Consider the following 20,074-nt stretch of genomic DNA (forward strand, 5'->3'; position numbering starts at 1 on the left):
TGCTTCCACCCCATGAAGTGCAAGTGCATGGGAAGGTGCACATCCCAGTGAGTGTCAGGGTCTGAGCCATAGGGGCGTTTCATTCCCAGCAGCGTGATGCCTGCTCTTGGTGGGACCAGTCCCTGGTAGCCAGTAGCAGTCAGCACAGACACTGCAATAAGCCTGACATCTTCAGCAGTGACAGAGGAAGCTTCACATTTGACAGTCATGTGAAAACAAACAGAAAAGCTTGCACTGGTGACAGAGTTGTGCAGAGATAATCTGTTGGCCAGTATAGTCCTTTCTCCCTTTTAGTGCTGGCATGATTTGTGCCTGCATGCAGCTTCCCGAAAACCCACCTACAACCATCTGCTTGCCTTTTTCCTTTGGAGATTAAGCGTGCAAAGCATTAAAATGGCAGATTCTGACTCCAATTTTGCTCTGATTTAACAACTTACCATTCATGGAGGTGAATCGGGGTCTCTTCCAAAAATGTACCATCTAACAGCTGTGCTGATATTACATCTTTAATACGGTAGGTATGAAGTTTATAGGATGCAAAGTACAATCATAACATTTCCATGCTGAGCTGCTAGCACTGGACAAGTGGAAATTCAGCTTTCCCAGTCCTTCCCTGGTAACACAGACACACCTAGAGAAAAACAACAAAGCAAACTGTTTTTGGATACCATATTAAGGCTAAATGACTCTGCTGAAGACCTTCTGAACATTGCAGCTGAGTCAATAACATCTTTTCAAACAGACTTATTCTTCTGAAGACTGTTACCCAAGGCAACGCTTGGCGAAATTTCTCCCAACCCATGACCAGGTCTCTGTGGGCTGCTTGCTTTTCGCTGCAAGGTGAACTGCAGCTAGCTCTGCGTCTGTAAGGAGGGAGCACCCTACACAGGTGTGGTGTAGACTCTCCTTGGGAAGACAGTGCTGGGACAGAGGAGTTGACAGGAATGGCTGTTTTTCACAGTTGTCACTTGGAACTGCTGAAGTCCTGTGGGTTGAATCCTGATCTTCCCCACATTGTGGGGGTCTCTTACATTACATAAATACATTAATGCAAAGTCTGCTCTTGAAGATCCCATCCACTCAGTCTGCACATCCCTCTGGATGCTGCTGCTGACCAAAGATCTTGCAGGGACCTGGGGAAGGGCAAAAACATGTTTTTGTGTGGCTTGGTAACTGTAGATGTGCAAAATTTGCCTTGAGTGCAACCAAATCCCACAAGCAAGCCAGACATCCTCCTGAGAAGTGCCAGTCACGAGTTTCAAGCCTTCTGCCACGTGTGAAGCCTACCATTCTGCTGCTCCCAAACCTCTCTTGAATATGTTTCCTCCTCTAGCTGCATAAAGCATGTTGTGCATTTTCCTGGCTTTCCATGCACCTCCATGTGACAGTTAAGCCTGTAGTGAGCAATTAATTTCACTCATTAAGAGGCACCTATGTAAGCTGGTAGCTCATTGTGCCCTGGACATGGTTTATGACAAAGGTAACAACCTGTTGTTTTTGTAACTTCTGCTTCTTGCAAACCTGCCTTCATTTTCTGATTACTTTAAAGTTGTTATATGTGTTTAACCAAGGCAGAGGGAAATAAAAACACTTTGCCATTAATCACAGTTGGTCAAAAAGTAAAGATGTCATTCAAATCTTTTTTTTTTTTTCCCCACTGATATAGAGGGATCAGAATCTCAGTCCTGTGAAAATGTTCAGACAGCTCCAGCAGACAGGGAGAGCAGATCATCTCCCACACTGCTTCCAGCCACGCTGTTCTCCTATTCTGTGAATAATGAACCAGCTTCCTAAGCCAGTTGTACTGCATGCACTTATAGATATGGTTAATTCATGAGTTTGTCCATTAATAATAAAGCAGAACATCGCTATAGAGAGAATATTGTAGTTACTACTAACAACTCTCCAGAGATCTGTGGGGTGCAGGACTGTGCTGCTTTTAATAAATAATATATTATTTCTATAATACGCCACTAAAGAAGATCTCTTTTAACCAGCTTTGCTCACCATCCTTCACCTGCTGTATAATTGTTGTGGTTTGTTTAAAGGGGATTACTTATCTCCCCTTGCCTCCTCCATTAAGCAAGGATGATCTCTTTTCTCTCAACTATTATATTGTCGTTTTTTTCCAAGGGGACAACATTTATATTACACCTGATATATTGTCCAATATCCAAACGAAAGGCTGAACTCAACCAACACATCTCCACAGGTCACTCAACACACTCCTGAATGCTTGTACATGTCCATATTTAACTGCGTAGTTGGAGCTGATATAGAATAACATACTGTATTGTTTCCTTTCTCCCATAAAGGAATTAGCAACGCTAAATAAGGTAAGCAAGAGCTATTGCCCTTTTTAACCGCTCGTACTTGAAAAGGTGGTAGCATACAAAGATGACGTAAGGTAAAAACAGGAAATTTCAGAAAGCTGAATTCTCTTCTGTTTTTTAACCCTGCTCAGCCTGTTTTTGATTTGAGGTGGGGAAGGCAGAGGTATATTGAAATGTGTTCAGAAAACAATTTCCATACAGAATAATTGCTGCACGGTGCAATCTCATTTGAATTTGGGTATCTGGGAATGCAAGGCTGCTATGTTGCCATGCAAAACACACTGGAAACTCACCTTAAGACACTTATCTGACATGAGCAGGATAGACACATGTCTAGAGTAGGAAACTGATAGTTTTCTTCCCTGAAAAAGGAGTACTTCTTTAAACCACTGATGTGCTCTGACATGGTGTCAGATTGTATCAGGACATGTTCCATTAACTCATTTTGTATGCGTGTGAGATGCTGTCCACAAAAGGCTCACCACTGAAGCAGATAAATATTTAAATTTTTTAAATTTTTAATTTATGGGCTGTTTACGAATATCATTTTCAAGTTTCTCACATTTCACAGGATAATCCAGTGTGTCTCCTCCTCTTCTCCATGACTTACTGTTTGAAACATAAATATATAGAGAAAATCTGTATTCTGTATACTTACCCACAAGGGCACTACCAACAAAGAAAGCTCTCCTGTTTGGTTTTCATCAGTGTTACTCAACATGAAGATAGAATACTGTTTAAAATCACAATTGTGGTGTTTTTGAAAAGTGCTCTTAGAAAATCTAAACATAAAAATTACTGTCTGTCATCTAGGAGCTGATCTTGACCCCACCCCAGGCAATGGAAAAGCTTCTGATAGCCTAAGTGGGGAGAAACCTGGGCTTGTCTCCATCTCTGATTTCTGTCTGTGTGGTGGGATTTTTCCTCTTGAATTCTGCTTAAGATAATGAGTGGGTCTTCTGAGTTTTACTGTAGTTTAAACATTCCTCTTACCTGAGGCAGGGATATTGGTGTAAAATTCCCCCAAGGAAGCTGAGAGGGGGAAAGCTATCTGAACAAAATCCCATGGCATATAACACAGTCTTTAAAACAACCACATATCACAAAGCTAAAGCAAGATATGAACAATGCTCAAACCAATAAGACATTTTAATATGGGCTCCAGGAATCATGAAAATTGGGTAGATTAAGAAACAACTGTCATGAAAAAGTCTGCATATAAGTAAATTAGCACATTGTGCTAGCACAGTTCACAAGATTTCTGGGACTTATTTAGCTCTTCCCTTGTGGAAAGTAAAAAGCCCAATCCAGGCCCTGCCTGGAAATGGTTGAAGCGATGTAAACCATTACAGCAGCAATTGCTTTATGAATCTGCCAGTGGGCATGCCTGGTGTACTCTGTCCTTCTACAGTCATGGTGCAGATGTGCAGAGCAGGGGAGGATGAGGCCCATGGGCTCAGTGCTGCTGCTGCAAAAATTGTTATGGACATTTGGGGAAAATCCCGCTTACTCCCCAATCCCACAGCACATGGACTCACTCTATTGATTCCCTTGTGCCTTGCAAGGGACAAAACAAGCACCAGTTTAATGCCCACCGTGGGACACAGACTGCCAACGTGCCAGGCCAGAACCAACACATGGCACACAGAATTTCAAGCTAGATCTAAATGCAAACTGCTTAATTCTTTAAGCAAAGATACCCAAAACCAGCTGGAAAGATTTTGATGAGAACCAAAATAGCACTGAGGAGCTTCAGTAATGAATACATGGATTTCAGACGACTATCTGCAAGAAACCGTATTTTCAAAAACCTGTCTAACCTGCTGAGGCACTTGAAATACCAAAAACACAGTTTCTGGCAAAAACATCCTCAGGCAACTGTAACTGTGCTATCTTGCATGCCCAATAGCAGCACTCTCTTGGCTGCTCTAACTATCTAGGCACCTATCTCTTTGCCTATGGCTCTGAAGGATTCAGAAATTAAGTGCCCCTGTGCCTAAATCTCCTGAAGAGCGTGATTTTTTATGCATACCAGGACACACCTCAGACAAGCTGAGAGGCTACATCTGTTCTGGGAAAGAACATGGTTTCTCTAACCCCCAGGGTGGCTAGCAGGGCACTGAGTGTGCTCACACAGCTTAACTCACCTCCAAAGGGTGGTCAGAGTCAAGCTGCCCCTGGGACGGTCACCAGCATGGGCTCACCCTGCTGCTGGAACTTGTCTGCCACTGCCTGGGCTGTCAAGATCCAAAATGTTACGGGCATAGTCTCAGGCCCACTCTTGTCCTGTTCAGATTATTCACACAGTTGCCCATTTCTGAACAGCTCTAGCCAATACACTGGGATGCTTCTGGCTTTGTTCCAGGCAGTCAGTTAGGGCATGTGCCTGGGAGCACACCACAGGGCTGTGGAGAAATACTTTGTCTCAGACCATGTATCTGGCTTTTATACAGACAAAAGTTGGAGATTCACATTTTGATAATTGCAGTGCAGTTGCAGTGCAAGGATGACAGCACTTACAATAGGTCAGCTGTCCCCTCAGTAACCTGCCCATTGTCCTGTGCCTCCTGCCAAGGCTGCCACTGCTGCTCTGCGGTGATTTCATCTCTTCACGCATGTGGCCACCCGTGCAGGTCTGGAGGGGAAGCCCTTTGCTAGCCTCCCTACTGTCTCTTCGGCCTTTTTTGCAGCTATTCAGGAAAAAAAAAATCAAGTGTCTGCTTGTTTCTCTGAAATCTGCTTCAGTGGAGGGCATTCCTCCCAAGTGTTAAACCCCGAAACCCAGTTTGCAGAAGGGGTGATATGCCCAAAGACGCATTTTTGAGGAGGCTGAGGGACATAAAGGAGGGAGAAGAGGAGGAAGGACAACTCGGGACAGTGAGACAGAATTGTTTGTAAAGGTAAAAGAAAAGATATGGTAAAACTTAGAAGTGGAAAATCTGCTGAAAGTCAGGCTAGCCACAGTAGCAACGCTCAGAGAAGGTAAATTAATGGAGGGTAGAGGTTGCTGGAAGGACAAACAGAACTCTGCTGTTGTTGTTGTTGTTTAATGCAAATATTGTTTTATTATTTAACGGCATGTTCTGCAGCTAGAGCAGGCCACAGTTTTACCAATGAATTCCAACTCCTGGCTTGCAGCAATAGAGGAGAGAGTCAACGTAACCCTCCTTAGAGGATGCCCTTGGTCACCTAGCAGAAAGAAAGAGAAAGAGAGCAAAAAATGATATGTTCTCCAGTGAAGATGGTGAGAAAGAGATGTGGTCAGACAAATAGTGTATGCATTTTTGTTTTAAGATCCTGTCCAGAGATAAGGTCAAAAGAGTGATAGAAAGGCAAAGTGTCTGAGGATGCTTGAGGTGGAAAAAAAACACTGCTAAAGATAAAAACAGAAGTGAAGAGAGCAGAGCAGAACTGGCTGGCTGGAGAGAGAAGAAAAAACAAATGTGAGAGATGCACCTGGGAAATTCACAGCACTTCTGCTTGGCAGAACACAACCATCAGCAAAGAGGGTGGGACTGTTCAAGCACGTGGAAAAACAGCAATGGGGAAGCACGGAAAATGGCTGAGCGTGGAGATCCTGGGGACGGAAGAGAAGCCAGTTTCCTCAGTTGAAAGCTGCACAAATGGCTGCAGAGACATAACACGTTTGCACCTGTGCATTAGGCACAGCTCGAGCTCAAGTAGCCATGCCTCCGTGCCAGCACTGTTTATTCCTTGTTTCAAGATACAGGGGGTTGTGCAAGGTCGGCATGGGCTGATCTCCATGTTAGGGCCTGGGAGGGTGCCTGTGCTGGCAGTGGGGACAGTGGGCATGGTGTGGGGGCTGCAGCGTCTCCATGGGTTTAGCAGTTTTGCAGGGAAAAGTCTCTGGAGACTGCCAAGGCTGAGGCCGAAACCAAAATTAGGGGAGGTTGCCAAACCGAGCACATAAGTTATTTGGGAAAAAAAAAAGTCAGCAGTTCTTAAACAAATATCTTTCATAAACAGAGTGCTGGTTGGACTGCACTGATGGGAGTATGTGTGTGTGCTGCTGCCATTAGCTCACATATTTGGCTTTCACAGATTTGGGGAGATTTGTGCTACATGGGCCTGGACTTGAAGGGTGCTAAATACTCTGATCTTGTGGCTGGCAGCTCCAGCAGGCACCACGTCCTCTGCAGGGTCTGGCCACTGCCTGGGCTGGCCTCACCAGGGCCGGAGCCACACATTTCCAAAGGAATAAAGGACACTGCCTTAAGAGCAGTGTGCTAATGTGGTGAGTGAGAAATGGATAATTATTACAAGCATTCACAGGTTATGCTTTTGTTATATAGGACCCTAAATCACAAAGCAAGACCCCAAAATCTTAAGTGGCTTAGGCCACGAAGTGGCCTGGCATTTCTAGAATAGCTTGCCTCCACTCCCTCACATACTGAGTGACATACTTCTTGCATGCCCTCAAGTAAATATATCTAGATGCATAAATATTAATACAGCCTCTGTTTTGAGATGGTCTTTGGAGCGCATAGTCCCTAGACATATAGTTTGAGCTACTGTAAAAATGATCCCCCTTTGTCAGCTTGCTCTAACCTTTACTGCTATATCACAGTATATACTAAAATGGAATGCAGTTAAGAGGGTTAATGGAACAACCTTTTTTCTTCCATCATTTGGGACATTTCACTCTTACAATCAGATTATGTCTGTTTGCCACTCAGCATATCCTCCCTACCATGTGCTGCTGAACCTCATTCCTGCTCACGTTGGCCACAGCCAGTTTGGTCACATCACATGAGGTGCCGGAGGCTCCGCACCACACAGTTCTTCACGCCGTGGGTTTCTGCATCTCGGGGAAGCAGTGCCTTCCCTGTGGGCTGGGATCCTCACCGAGGTGGGTGATCCGGGTGCATTGCTCAAGAATTAGAGGTTCTTCTGGTGAACTAACGCTTTTCCTGGAGGTCTTTATTGCACAATCCACAGTGATTAAGGCTTCCATGTTCTCAAAAGGAAATGAATATTTTGTAGGCTACGTAAGGAAGAATTTGGGAACTTAGAAGGCTAGGAGGGACAAAGTACAAAAGAATGTAATTGGGTGAAAGATGAAACACTTCAAAAATTGCTTCAAAGGAAGGAGAATGAGAGAAACTAACTGAAATAATTTCAGTTAGCAAATTCACTGAAAGCTGTAGAATGTGGAAGAAACAATTTGCAAATTTTGACTGGAATCAGCCACCATTTAGAAAACAGGAGTTGTTGTTGTTGCTGTTGTTGTTTGTTTTTCAAAAAAGTTTAAGTGTTATGAAGACTTTGAATTGTTGTCTTTCATTCAAAAAATGGAAATAAAAAATCAAGGCCTGGTTTTTCAAATCTTGAAAGCTTGTTTTTCCACTTTTTATTTGGTAAAGGTCCTTTTGAAATAGACCTAAACATTAAGAAATAAGATCGAAATAGAAACATGCAACTTAAAACTAAAAGAAACATATCAAGTGAAAAGAAACAAAGCATATTTTTTTCATAAAAAGTGAAAAATTCCATTTCGGGTTGATCTGCGTTACATCAAAACCTCTACATTCATCAGTATGATCATCAAGGCAAAAACACACTATAACTGTAGCTCTAATGAGTTACAATAGTGAGCTCCAATTTGTTCTCAGAAATAGCCTATATAAAAGATGGATCTGTTGTGTGAAACCCCGTTACTAGTGTGAAGTATGCTTAGTACCAAGTCTTTTAGCATACCTTATTACCTTTGGCAGACCTGGTGCACATTGTTGTGTCAATAATGTTATTGAAAACAGACAGAATGCAACTTGGCCCGTGTTTTAATAGCCAAAACTAATTGCTGAGATTTGACCCCAGTAGTGGGGTATGGCAAAGCTTCCCATAATATTAATATTTAAGAAAACATTTGTCTTATTCCTTTTCTTAACAAACTATAGTTGAAATACAGCTTCATCACTTAAGAACACGTACAATGCTTACAATCTTTCAACAGATCATTTCTCTTATCACATTAAAAACCCATACTGAAAATCCTGTTCTTCTTCCTTTTACAAGCCTTGTAAGGTGGTGGAGTATAGATAGGAACACAGCACATCTAATACAGCTGAGGATTGATCCTGTTATCCTCTTTCTGACTATGGTACAGAGGTAGCTTGGGCAAAATAACAGCTCCTTTCTTAAAATAGTCCATAACATATTGGCTAGAAAGATCAAGGAGGAGGAGCTCAAGCTTTTGCTTGAAATTCTTCATAATAAGTACCATTGTACTGCTCAAAGTTTAATGAGGTTTAATAGTATCACTTGAAGGAAGGGTGTTTCCTCCCTCCACAGAAACTGCCTTGTGAATCTGTACAGAAGTGTCCTATTCTTCCTCCAGTGAACTGAGGCTTTGGTTAAGATTGGTTTCAGCGGTGCATTTCAGGAATGAAAAATGCGCATTAATATGCTGCTGAACATGCTGTGAAAATTTTGCTGGAAAATTCCTTCTTTGATGATACTTCTGTAGCTGCTCATGAAAATCTTATTAAAGTATCTTTTATTTATTAACTTCCATTTTGAAATAGAGAAGATTTGGGACCAAGAAACTCATCTCATAAGTGATAGAGGGAGGAGGTACTTGATCTTAGATAGGCTCATATTACCTTTAATTGTGATTATATTGCAGATAATGTAATAATGGGGGTGTCACATGATGCAGAAATGGATACACTAAAACTGCATTTAAATGAATATCTAACACATCACAAATATTAGAGAGGGGGCAGAGACAGCATGTTGAAAACAAAAGAAATCTTCAAAGAGATGTGGGAGTTTAAGGCATGTGAGACATGTCTGAAAGATTACAGACAGTTAATTTTGAGGTGAGAAACTGGAAATATGTATAAATATCTGCCTAGGTTGGAAAGGCATACTACAGGAATATGTTAACATTTCCTATAATGGAATTCTTACCTAAGAAATGGAAGGGCAACCAATTTTAAATGTAGGAATTGGGAAATTGTCTTTTTCCTTATCTTTGCCTTGTGAAATTCACAGCTGGAAGATATTACTGTAGTCAAGAATTTAGCAGGAATTTAGTTTTCCTCATTTATCTAGGAAAATCACTTAAAGAGAGGCAAACTACCTAGGTTCATGCTATAAATCAGCAGATATGAATACAAGGGGTGGTTAGTTATCAGACATATTTTTCCTACATAAGTTTTCTTGCTCCTTCCTCTGAAGCACTTATACCTATTCTCTCTTAGAGGCAAGATGCTAGACACGAGAAGACATCCAACTGACTCTGTGTTAGATCCTATTGCCCTTCCCCCTGGAAAGAGACAGTGGATACAGAACACTTTTGGGTGGAATAAAGAGCCAAGATAACTTAGAAAATGTTGGCCCGCTGTACGTGTGAGATATAAATATTCCCTCATCATGGCTGGAGTTTTGGGAGGCTTCAGACTGGCTGGAGACATCATGTTGTCACATGCCAGCCCGTTGGAAAACAGCTGGGAAGTCACCACAGAACAAATTACTATTCACAAGGCAAAACCCCCAAACAAAGCCTGTCCTTCAAATCCTGGTGTCTGAGTAGGACACAGCACGGTTTAGGACACTGAGGCATCAGCTGCACAGCCGGAGGACCTCCGTGGCCTGTCGCCAAGAGCCCGAGGGCCACGTCTCATTTGCATGTGCAGGGTCAGATTTTAATCAGAGCTCAATGCGCACAGTTAGAACCCTGCAAGTGAACACAGCACTTCTTCAAATCCAGAGAGAGAAAGGGTATGCACCTTGCTTTAAGAAGCAGGGGGACAGGATGTGTCAAAGGAGAGACAGGCATGGGGCCCACCCTCTGAAACTCAAGTTTTGTTTCTGACACAATGCACGGTGGTTTCAAACTGTCAGGTGAGAGTGTTCTCTGGGCTTGTGCAGACCTGTAATAGGAAATGCCTGCTCACAAATACATAAATATTTCCAAAGAGCCTTGTACAAACAGCAGCACTTATATGTAATCATCACCACCTAGGCAGCTATACAAATTCACCATGCTTTCTTGCCTGTTTGGACTACAGCACCATTATTCGATCAATTTTGCCTCTGTTGTCCAGATTTTCTAGGAGAAATCTGGTAGAAGATGCTTCCAAGTCAAGGAGAAAAATTGCCAGAATAACTACTGGGGATAGAAGGAGTGTGACACTGCCCAGTGCTCGCTTTGAGGTCTCATACAGAACACACTCTTCTGATCTAATTTCTTATGCACTACGGAAGAGGTGGAGAAGTCCACTGGGACTGAATATCCCTTTTCTACCCACGCTCTAAAGGTCACCCTCAGCCTACTGGGGAGACCAGCAGAACTTGTATTCAGTGATGTTTTTTGGGGATCAGCAGCATGTGGGGTAACTGCAGCTTCTGGTATATCTTCTCCTTGTTTACCGTATTAATCAGTGGGTTTGCAAAGAACTTGAACAGCTGAAAAACTCTTATCTTAAAAGAAAATAAGGAGTTATTTCATTCTCAATCCTGAGTTTACATACTGAGTTAATTTAGATACAGTATCAGACAAGCTGGTAGGATCAGAGAGACTCCTAATGTTCAGAATGCCAACATAATTCTTCTCATATACATATCAAAATACTGAGATATATGAAGTACTAGCTAAAACCCAGTGCGTATGGTACATTATTCTACCAGTAACTCATTCAGGGATTGACTGTGTTATCTATGTACTTCATATCTGTATACTCTTCATATTCTTCACCTTTTGTTAGCTAACTGGAAAAAAAAGTGGATGAGGTGACACATAATTTTGTCTTACCAAAGACAAGGCAAATTACTAGTGTATCTTAGCATGAGATTTGCTAAGATCTGTGTGTGGAATAGTCACTGATTTGTTGCTCCAGTTCAGGACGCTTTCTGGCCTGCAGTGACTGATGCATTATTTCATCCAAACTCCAAGCATGAAGCAATATGGTAACTTGTTCTTGAAGAAGGAAGTTGGCTGGTTATCAATATAAAAACAAAATGAAACAACAACAACAACAAAAAGCACATAACAATAATCATTGCTTTGATTAGCTCCAGTTTAAAACAAGACAAGAGATTTTCTTGAGCAAATTTAATTTATGACCTAGCTACACTCATTTTAGGCTTCCTAGACTTCCTTCAAGGCAGAGTCACTTACCATTACTGTCACAGGCAGCTGCTTCTTTCCTAAGTGAGTTCACTTGGAAGATTTTATGGAGATTTTTTTCCTACATAATTTAAAACTCTTGAAAAATGAAAAAGATATAGGCTAAAAACAGGACATGGAAAGCTTAGAGAGCATTTCTGTGCACGGAAAGTACTGGGGGTAGCTCCAAATGCCTGCAGGAGTGCCACAGTTAATGCAGAAGTTTAATAAAGGCCTGAGCTTCATAGGAGTGAAGGAGGCTCTTGGGACTCTTACTCTCAAGCATGACAGCAACCCATGGAAGCAGGGCTGCAGTGCAGAAAGCCCTAGAAAACCAAGAAAATGCTCTGAAATAGCACTTAAGGAGAGCAGGGATTCTGAATGAGGATGTGGAATGACAGATGGGGAATGTGATCTCCTCTTCAGTGACTTGGAAGGAAGGAACTCCTCGAGTCTCTCCCCATGTAGCACATTCTGTAGTCCTTGGTCACTCCCAGTGCTCCTCTCTGAGCCATCTTCATGGCTCCAGCATCACTCTGAGAGGTGTATGGCTATTCAGAGAAGCAACTACTCCAAGAAAAGCTGCATTAGTACCAAACATAGATAGTGGCACAACCTGCCTTGTGACGGCAGGTAACGTTTTGGCACCCCCTCCCATGGCTTCCTCCAGCCATCGTGTATGGCCTGTAGATGTCTTCCCCTCCACACAGCCAAGGAACCATGGCATTGCTGGTGTGTGGAAGAGGAAAGGAAGGCCACACTCTGCACAGAGGTTGCTGATTTGTTGTCCTCCCCCTGTCTACGGCCATGACTACAAAGCTCATAAATCCTCTTGCTCTAATCAGAGAAGCCCCATGTAGCTCATTGTCTGCCAGACTTTTCAACACCTCTTCCCAGTGGTTGATTTCTTGTCCTGTAAGCCTAGTTTGCATTTGTACCCAGGCATATCGTCTTAGGGTTGGCTTTTCTGAAATGCACATTGCTTTTCCATGGCACAGTGTATCTCCATCCCATCTCTCTTCCACTTCTCAGTCTTTACATCAATTGAAAAATTAATTTTTTCAGGCCATTGATCAAATTATAAAATGGAATAAGACTCATAGAAGTACCTTGAATGAGTAAATACTCATATGCAATTACATTTGTGACATATTAAGTAGAGTATTTAATCTACTTAATGCTCTGATGGTCTCTTGACACTTAAATAAAAACTTCATATGGGACCAAATAATTTTTTTTTGTTTAATGTCAACTACACTATAAGCACTCAGTGAGGAATCTCAAAAAGAACAGCAGCCTACCCTAGGAAGATGGATTTACCACAACCCTTTGTATCTTGGCTTTAGTTATATTACCATAGCACAGTTTTTGTTAATTGAAACCTATAACAAAATTATTTTTCCTAAGGTCAAGAACAGGATAACTCCTAGAGTTACTTATCTATTTTCTCTTTTTAATATTAGGTCAGCAGTACCTGCCTCTCAGTTCTTTGGAATTTCTCCAGGGCTCCAAAAGGTATAAAAAGTCAACTGTATTGATCTACAAGCCTTTTATAATGTTCAGGTATAAATAGTCTTGATTTACTGACTTACTTAAGACTTTTTTATTAGTTTCGCTTCCATATTATCCTTTAATATCTTTGCAATTAAGAGTGTTTCACTGCTATTATCAAGTATGAATATATATTTTTAGTATGTACCGAGCAGTTGTGATACTCCATCATAATTATTAAGTTCCTCTCTTTCAATCCACAATTTTGTGAGTTCTGTCCCCGAATATCTGCTGCTACCCATTTTAGATTCCTTCCTGTGTTTTTTTTTTCCATTCACTCTTAGTCATTTGCAGCATTTTTCCTCCTAGTTAAATATTCATTGGCATCATTTTTCCTTGTGTCTTTGAATTTTGTATTTTAATCTCTTTCCCTTTTTAAAGTTGTTTTTAAATCAATGTAAATTTCTATTTTGATTATAGATTGCTGCTTTTAAGCTACATGTATTTGTGAATAAGTTTCAGCTGTTAGCTACAGTTTCCTATTTATATTCTTTCTTCTCACTGGTTATTTTCAAGTTTGCAAAATAGTTCTTTGAAAAGATTATATATATTTATGTATTTGTTTATATATGCAAAACATACCATATACACATACATTTGTTACACATAAAATGGCAAGATCATGTATCCTAATCACTTTATTATTAAAAAACAAACAAAAATTAAGTTGCAATTTTATATGCAATTTTTCTTTATCTGATGATATGAGAGGTCTAATACAGAATTCCCTGGGCTGGATATAACCTGTTTTGAGGCATTCTTAAAATTCCAAGGATACTGAAACACTGTCAACATGAGACCACCAAAAAGTCAACAAGAGTTCACTGATCTCTATGGCACACGCCGAATGAAAAATTTATCATTGTCATTTTCCTTCTTCAGTGGAATTTGATCAATTCCAGAAATTATCCTGCTTGGAAAAGCTAGTAGGTATGTAGCTGAAGTTTAGCACACGCTGAAGAACTTTACAGATGAGCCTGAATTTAAACACATCTTCAAATTATTCCCTAGTACCTTTAGCATCAACCTGAAAAAAGCCAGAAAAATAGAGCAGCTGCAACTGCTATTAGTAGATATAATTCAATCGCTTAAAATTAAGCATATACTTTACATCACTCCTATGCTGCAGTAGGTGACACATGACTGGTTTGGCCTACAGCTTGTTACATGCTACATTATAGCTTCCATGGGTAATTAAGAGGTCAAATATATCTACATCTTACAGACTCACATCTGAGAGTGTGTAGATGAATGTTCATGACCTGCTCTCCAGAGACTTGATCCAGCAATGTACAATGGGATCTTCAGAATGAAAAAAAGCAAATGATCCCACTAAATCATAGGGCTACAGCTATGTTTAAAGGCCTTAATTACCAATTTGGGACTATAAATAGCACAGTAGCACTATGAGTTCTAACCATCCAAATTTCCATCACTAAAACCTGCCATCACTCTTTCTGAGTTAACATCTGTCAGAACTCAACAGTGTCCTGGTCAGCACATCTACAACTGCTTAGCAGTCTTGTACTGAAACACAGTTATGCACTGAAAGTGTGCCCTTGCTGAAATCAAAAATAGTAGCAAATCAAAACATCAGCTGCAGCAATAAATGATCCTTGGCTCCTGAAAGGAGTTTCTGGAGAAAGGGAATGAAAAAGAAAGCACACATGCAAGCCCTGCTGCAGAACCACAGATATGCTGAGCTTCACCTGGAGAGGGAAAACCCTTCTACCATGCATGTGTTAGTGCCCAGGGCAAAACTCCTCTTTCTAGCCCAATGAATATTTAATTACTTACACAGTGTGAATCAACTGCAGTGGGAAAAGGTTTCTCCTAAACGAAATCCCAGTATGAATCAGGTGAAGCAGGGATTTGAACCTAACATGTCACAGTTATAAAAGTTATGTGCTGCAGCCTCTCTGTTGCAGAGTTATAAGAAGGACTGCAAATTAAAAGGATTGTGTCTCTATGTGTATCTGAACTTTTGAAGAATGTGAAGATGAGTAGAATGAAGAGCTGATTGAAAAGCAGAAGCAGATGTAGCCCTGACTGAAGTAATGAAACTGTGAGTTTGCAACCACACCATGAAAGTGAGAGCATGTGCAACACTACCTGTGCTTTGAGGGAAGGGACTAAAACCCCAGATCTCTCCTCTTCCTTAGACCAATTGCACCCTTGCTCAAAGCAAGAAAGGGAAGCAAGAGCTAGCAGTATTTTTGTTTTTGTCTTCTCTTCCTTGGCTTGTTTTAGATAAATAAAACCAGTGGAAGAAGTGGTGAAATGTTTGCATTCCTGCTGGACTTGTTTTGCCTTGAAAGCAAAATGAAAGTAAGGATCACCTAACCCATGAAGCATGAAGTTTAATGGTACAAGGAGCTGGACCCTGCCTCTCTGTCAGCCACCTTGCAACATCAGTGTTTACAAACACATCTGCTATAACACCACCACCAAGCCCTGCCTCTTTCGGAGATGTTCTGTATCTCCAAATCACTCAAAAAATTCAGTCTAATTTGAGGAATGGTCGGTGAAACTAGTCAGTTCCAAAGGCATGTGAGGTACAAATGCGTGGTGAGCCAGGATGCTTATGCAGAAAATAGCAAAACTCTATATCATGTTTAAAAGCAAGCCCGAGTAAAAGTGTTTGCGGGTTTCTCTCTTTAGAAAGTGCAGATAGTTAAGAGCAGTTAATACAGGAACTAAACAATATTTACTGTTGATTAAGGAAACACAACAGTTAAAAACTGATTTGCAGTGTCCTGTTGAAAATACCTAGCAGTACTCCTAGTTGCACCCCTTTGCTCATCAGCCAACCCCTTGAGTAGGGTTGCTCTCCTGAGCTGTGCGCCGGCGCATCCAGGCACTGCCAGCTCTGGAATGCTGCGCTCCCACCGCTCTGTTTTCCCAGTTGTCAGCTCTGTTTATAAATTGTCTCTTTATAGAAAATCCGGCACCTGCTATGGACACCTCAAGCTGCCAAGTGCTTGAGTATATCTCAAAGTGAGCCACTCCACACTTTAACAAATTATGCTCAACCTTTTATTAATTCTAAAACAGCTCCCCAGGATTTCTGAGGGCAAGTTCAGGCTGTTGTGAATGACCTGAACAAGCCATTAGAGTTGCAGAATTAAGACTGACAGTGTTCCTTCTCAGAATAAAACAGCGGATCTTCTGGGCCTTGAGCATATCATACCATTGTCTGTAAGCCTGGTACTTTTACCATTACGTAGCACTTAAAGATGAATCCAGAATATATTTTTTTAAAAACCCATTGAATCTTGTACTGTTTATTTCAACTGATTTGCAATTTTGGTATTACTGGAATAAGATGATTATTCATGGATTATTACCAGGTGGAAAATATCAGATGCCTGGCTTTGTTCAAACTCGTTCCTGTCTTCCTTTAACCACCCTCCCGCACCCTAGAGGTGTTCAAACAGCAAGAACCAAATGCCCTGTAATACAGTAGCAGAAAATGTAAAGGATATGTGTCAGCCTTGCTGCTCCACTGGCCCAAGCACAGCCCAAAACACAGGCTGTCTGTGTAGAGGTGAGCAAGACCCAGCTCTGGCTACAAAATCAAAGCAACCCCAAGGGAACCTCTAGCTGCCAGCCTGCAAAGGCAGAGGTCCCAGAGGGACTAGTAAGCAGCCTAGGGGGGAGCTGGAGCTGGTGCATCTTCAGTCGAGGGAGGGATTTGGGGAGGCTGCAGAGGTTCCTCAGTCATGGAATTCACTCCTCCTCCCTTTGTACAGAAATAGCTCCAAATTCTTGACCTTCAGGCATAGTATAATCAGTCCATTTATTAGTCTGAGCTTTCGGGGAGGCTTCAGATGTGCAAGGGGTTACTGGGCTCAGAGATTAATGATTTTCTTGGGGTGGCTGCTTTTCACTGGGGTTAATGATTTGCTGCTGCATTTCTTACATTTTATGGGGCATAACTGGAATAACTCGAGGCTGTCAGAGTGTGACATGAGCTTTCTTCATGTAGCCAAGTCAGAACTGATACAAAGGTGAATGAAATGTGTCCTTGAATGTTATAGATTTCTGATTCTCTCTGGACTGTTCATACCATTTGCTCCAGTGCAAAGTGAGCACAAAATGCCAGTGAATAAAAATTCTCCAACAATAATAGCCTTTTACCCAGGTCAAGCTGATTGTACAACTCACCAGTGACCCTGACCTATGAGCACTGTGGTGCTCACAGCTGGACTACACTCACATAGGAAGGGTCTGCACACCATGAACAAGGTGGTCCTGGTGGTCTCTCTTCAGGAAAGCTGGCACCCAGTGATGCTGAAGACTGACAGCCTAGAACCGCTTTCATAGTCTGGGAATCTCACTACCCCAGGGTAAAACGAGGTCAAGTGCTCGATAGTAGTCCAAATAGATTACCTTCTGTGCTGCTCCTGCAAACTTCTAGTTGTACTTGATATTCACAGATGATAGCAGAGAAACCATAAGATTTCAAAATATTTTCTAGCCATTCCTGGAGGAGGGAGAGAGAGAGAGAGAGTGAGAGACTTTATTTGATTTCTCAGAAGCATCTGGCACAGCCTAGTAAAAGAGAAGAAGTCGACCAGAGGGACATCACTACCATATGACCATTTCCAAACACTTCCAAGGAGCTGCGCACCACAGCTTGCCAGGAGCTAAGCACAGGGGCAGCAAACACCACTGCAGCTAAACAGAGTCCCCACCATCATTGCTGCTCTTGGGCCTGATCCAGCACAGGCATCCTTACAGGACAGCTCCAGTCTCTTAGCCATAATCCCCACTGGTCTGAGAGATGCCTTGATTATCTAATGGAGTGCTTCGAAGCAAAAGGATACACAGGCATATACCCTGAGCTTGGTTAGCCCAGGAGGTGCCAAGTGTGCAAATTATGAGCAAAATATGAAGGCAGAGTTTTGGCTGGATGAGGCTGAGTGCAATGAGGATGTAGTAGGCTGGCTCAACTGGCAGCAGTAGCCCCAAATGCTTACACCTCACAGGAGCCAAGAGCTGCATCCCAACCCTTTTCTCTGCTGCTGAGGAAAGGCTAGGATTCAGGAGCTGCCTCCTGAGTTGGTGCATTTCTACCACCACAGCCCTGCCTGCAGCCCCAGGCTCAGGCACATACCCTCTGGGGGGCTCTGAGTTTCCCCTGAAACATTGTTAAAATGCTTTGAAATCCATTGGTGCAGACTGTTATTAGGGGTTTGTTCCTCCCCTCCGAAATCAAATAGATTTGTATATAGTATGGGGAAGGTATGCAAGGAAAACAGTATTTGTCAGGTTTCCCGGGTATCACTTAAAATACTGAGATAACATTGTGTTAAGCATATGACCTAGACCTTAACACATAATTTTGAAATATGGTTCTTTACTCTATATTTATTATGCAGAAGAAATTTAAGAATAAATTCAGAGACTTGAAGCATACATTTAGACCCTTCATGCTATAAATCGACCCATGTCTAATTTTGTTCCAGTTAATTTGAAGAAGCTTTAAATTGACCACATTGCCTCTAACTTCAATGTGACTCACTTTTGCAGTTCTGTTTTCAAACAAAGGTATTGTAAGGACCATAACAAGCTCACTGGCAGTCCAATCCTTCACACCACAGATTTGCTTTTCAGACTTCAAAAGTCATTTTGAAGCACTTAAAGAGGTCTAAAAATGCATTACTTTTTCTGAGTATGGATTAGCAGTGAAGAGAGTTTATGCAGATCTAAATTTGTATACTGCTACCAAATATAGGAAAAAGGGAATCTTTGAAGCCCAAGAACAGCTAAGAATAATTGCCAGTAAAGAGATGGAGTCACGTGGATGGGAAGTAATACTCACATTGCAGCTTAAGGCAACTTTCACACTGAAATAAGAAACCAGAAAATACTTCAAAACAACACTTAACTTTACTAACCTACTTACAGTACTTCTATGCCTGTGGGTCATCTCATATGAACTGCTTTCTTTTCTTTTGTTTTAGCATTGGTAAATAAAATTTCTTCCCCAATGGAATCCTGAAATAATAAAATGTATACCCATGCAATGTTGTTAAATCCTACTCATCAGTGGAGAATTTCAGAAAATGACCATTGGGGCATACTGATACAGGTAAAAGAGCTAGAGCTTTGAAACCACAATTAAAACTATTTTCAAATCATGAGGTTAGCTCTCATGTGCCCATTAACATTTACTTCCGGATCTTCCAGAGAGCTCAAAAAGTTGTGTGTCAGGAGAGTTTTTGGAACACAGCCATCAGTTCCACGCAGAGATGGTTGAGTGAATGCTTTTTTAAGTGCTTGAGGGCTGCATGCTGGAAAATGTGACCTACTTTGAAAATCTGGCCTACTGCAATAGGGAGAACAGAAAATATGGTGACTGTCAAAGAGCTCATTTAGTTATCAAGCAATACACTTCTACACAGACTACTGTAAACATTTACTATTATGAAAGTTATTATATTGGGATGGATTCATAGTAGAAATATATTGAAGAAAGTGTTATATCTGCCTGGATTTTGGCAAATCATGTCCAACAGGTATCCACTGACAGAGAACAAATAACTGTTGCCAGACTTGAGGACATTCAAATTTTCAAGGTTAATCTTTTGGAATGTGTTTGGATATTAGAGACGACAGTTTTACTTGTCACATTGTACTGACATGACAGATACCTGTATTCATGCCACACAGCTTGTGCAGGCATGTAGTCCTTAAAAGAGGCTGCAGCTTTTGGCTCCAATCAATAATACGTGCATCTTGACACATTGCTTTTGTTTAGGGTCTTGGCTGAAAGCCTAACCTTTGGGTCACTGAGTCAAACTGCACAGAAGATATTTTCCTGTATTTGGTAACACCAGTTTTCCTCACAAACAAGCCAGTAGTGCTAAGTGCACACTTTATTTTTCTATTTCATATTTTCATACATATGTCTCAGTGGATGGCATTGCACACTGTCTTCGCATGTTGACTTGCAATAGCTCCCACTGACCTCTAGTAGCTGTTCAATGCCACTGGTAAGGAACTAGATGATGAGCATCTATGGGATGTGCACCCTCCAGTAGTGATGTTC

The 20,074-nt window shown here is 41.5% G+C and overlaps 1 long non-coding RNA gene across 1 annotated transcript; it reads right to left on the reverse strand.

The window, feature by feature from the left end:
• Positions 1 to 646: 646 nt before the first annotated feature.
• Positions 647 to 18,924, reverse strand: LOC308185920. The gene is made up of 3 exons (XR_013943819.1): positions 18,845 to 18,924; positions 17,410 to 17,503; positions 647 to 1,133 (listed from the first exon to the last, which is right to left on the reverse strand). It is a non-coding gene; the product is annotated as an uncharacterized lncRNA (long non-coding RNA).
• Between the last annotated feature and the right edge of the window lie 1,150 nt (positions 18,925 to 20,074).

This window comes from Anser brachyrhynchus, assembly GCF_964034855.1.
Source record: "Anser brachyrhynchus genome assembly, chromosome: Z".
NCBI classification, from domain to species: Eukaryota; Metazoa; Chordata; class Aves; order Anseriformes; family Anatidae; genus Anser; species Anser brachyrhynchus.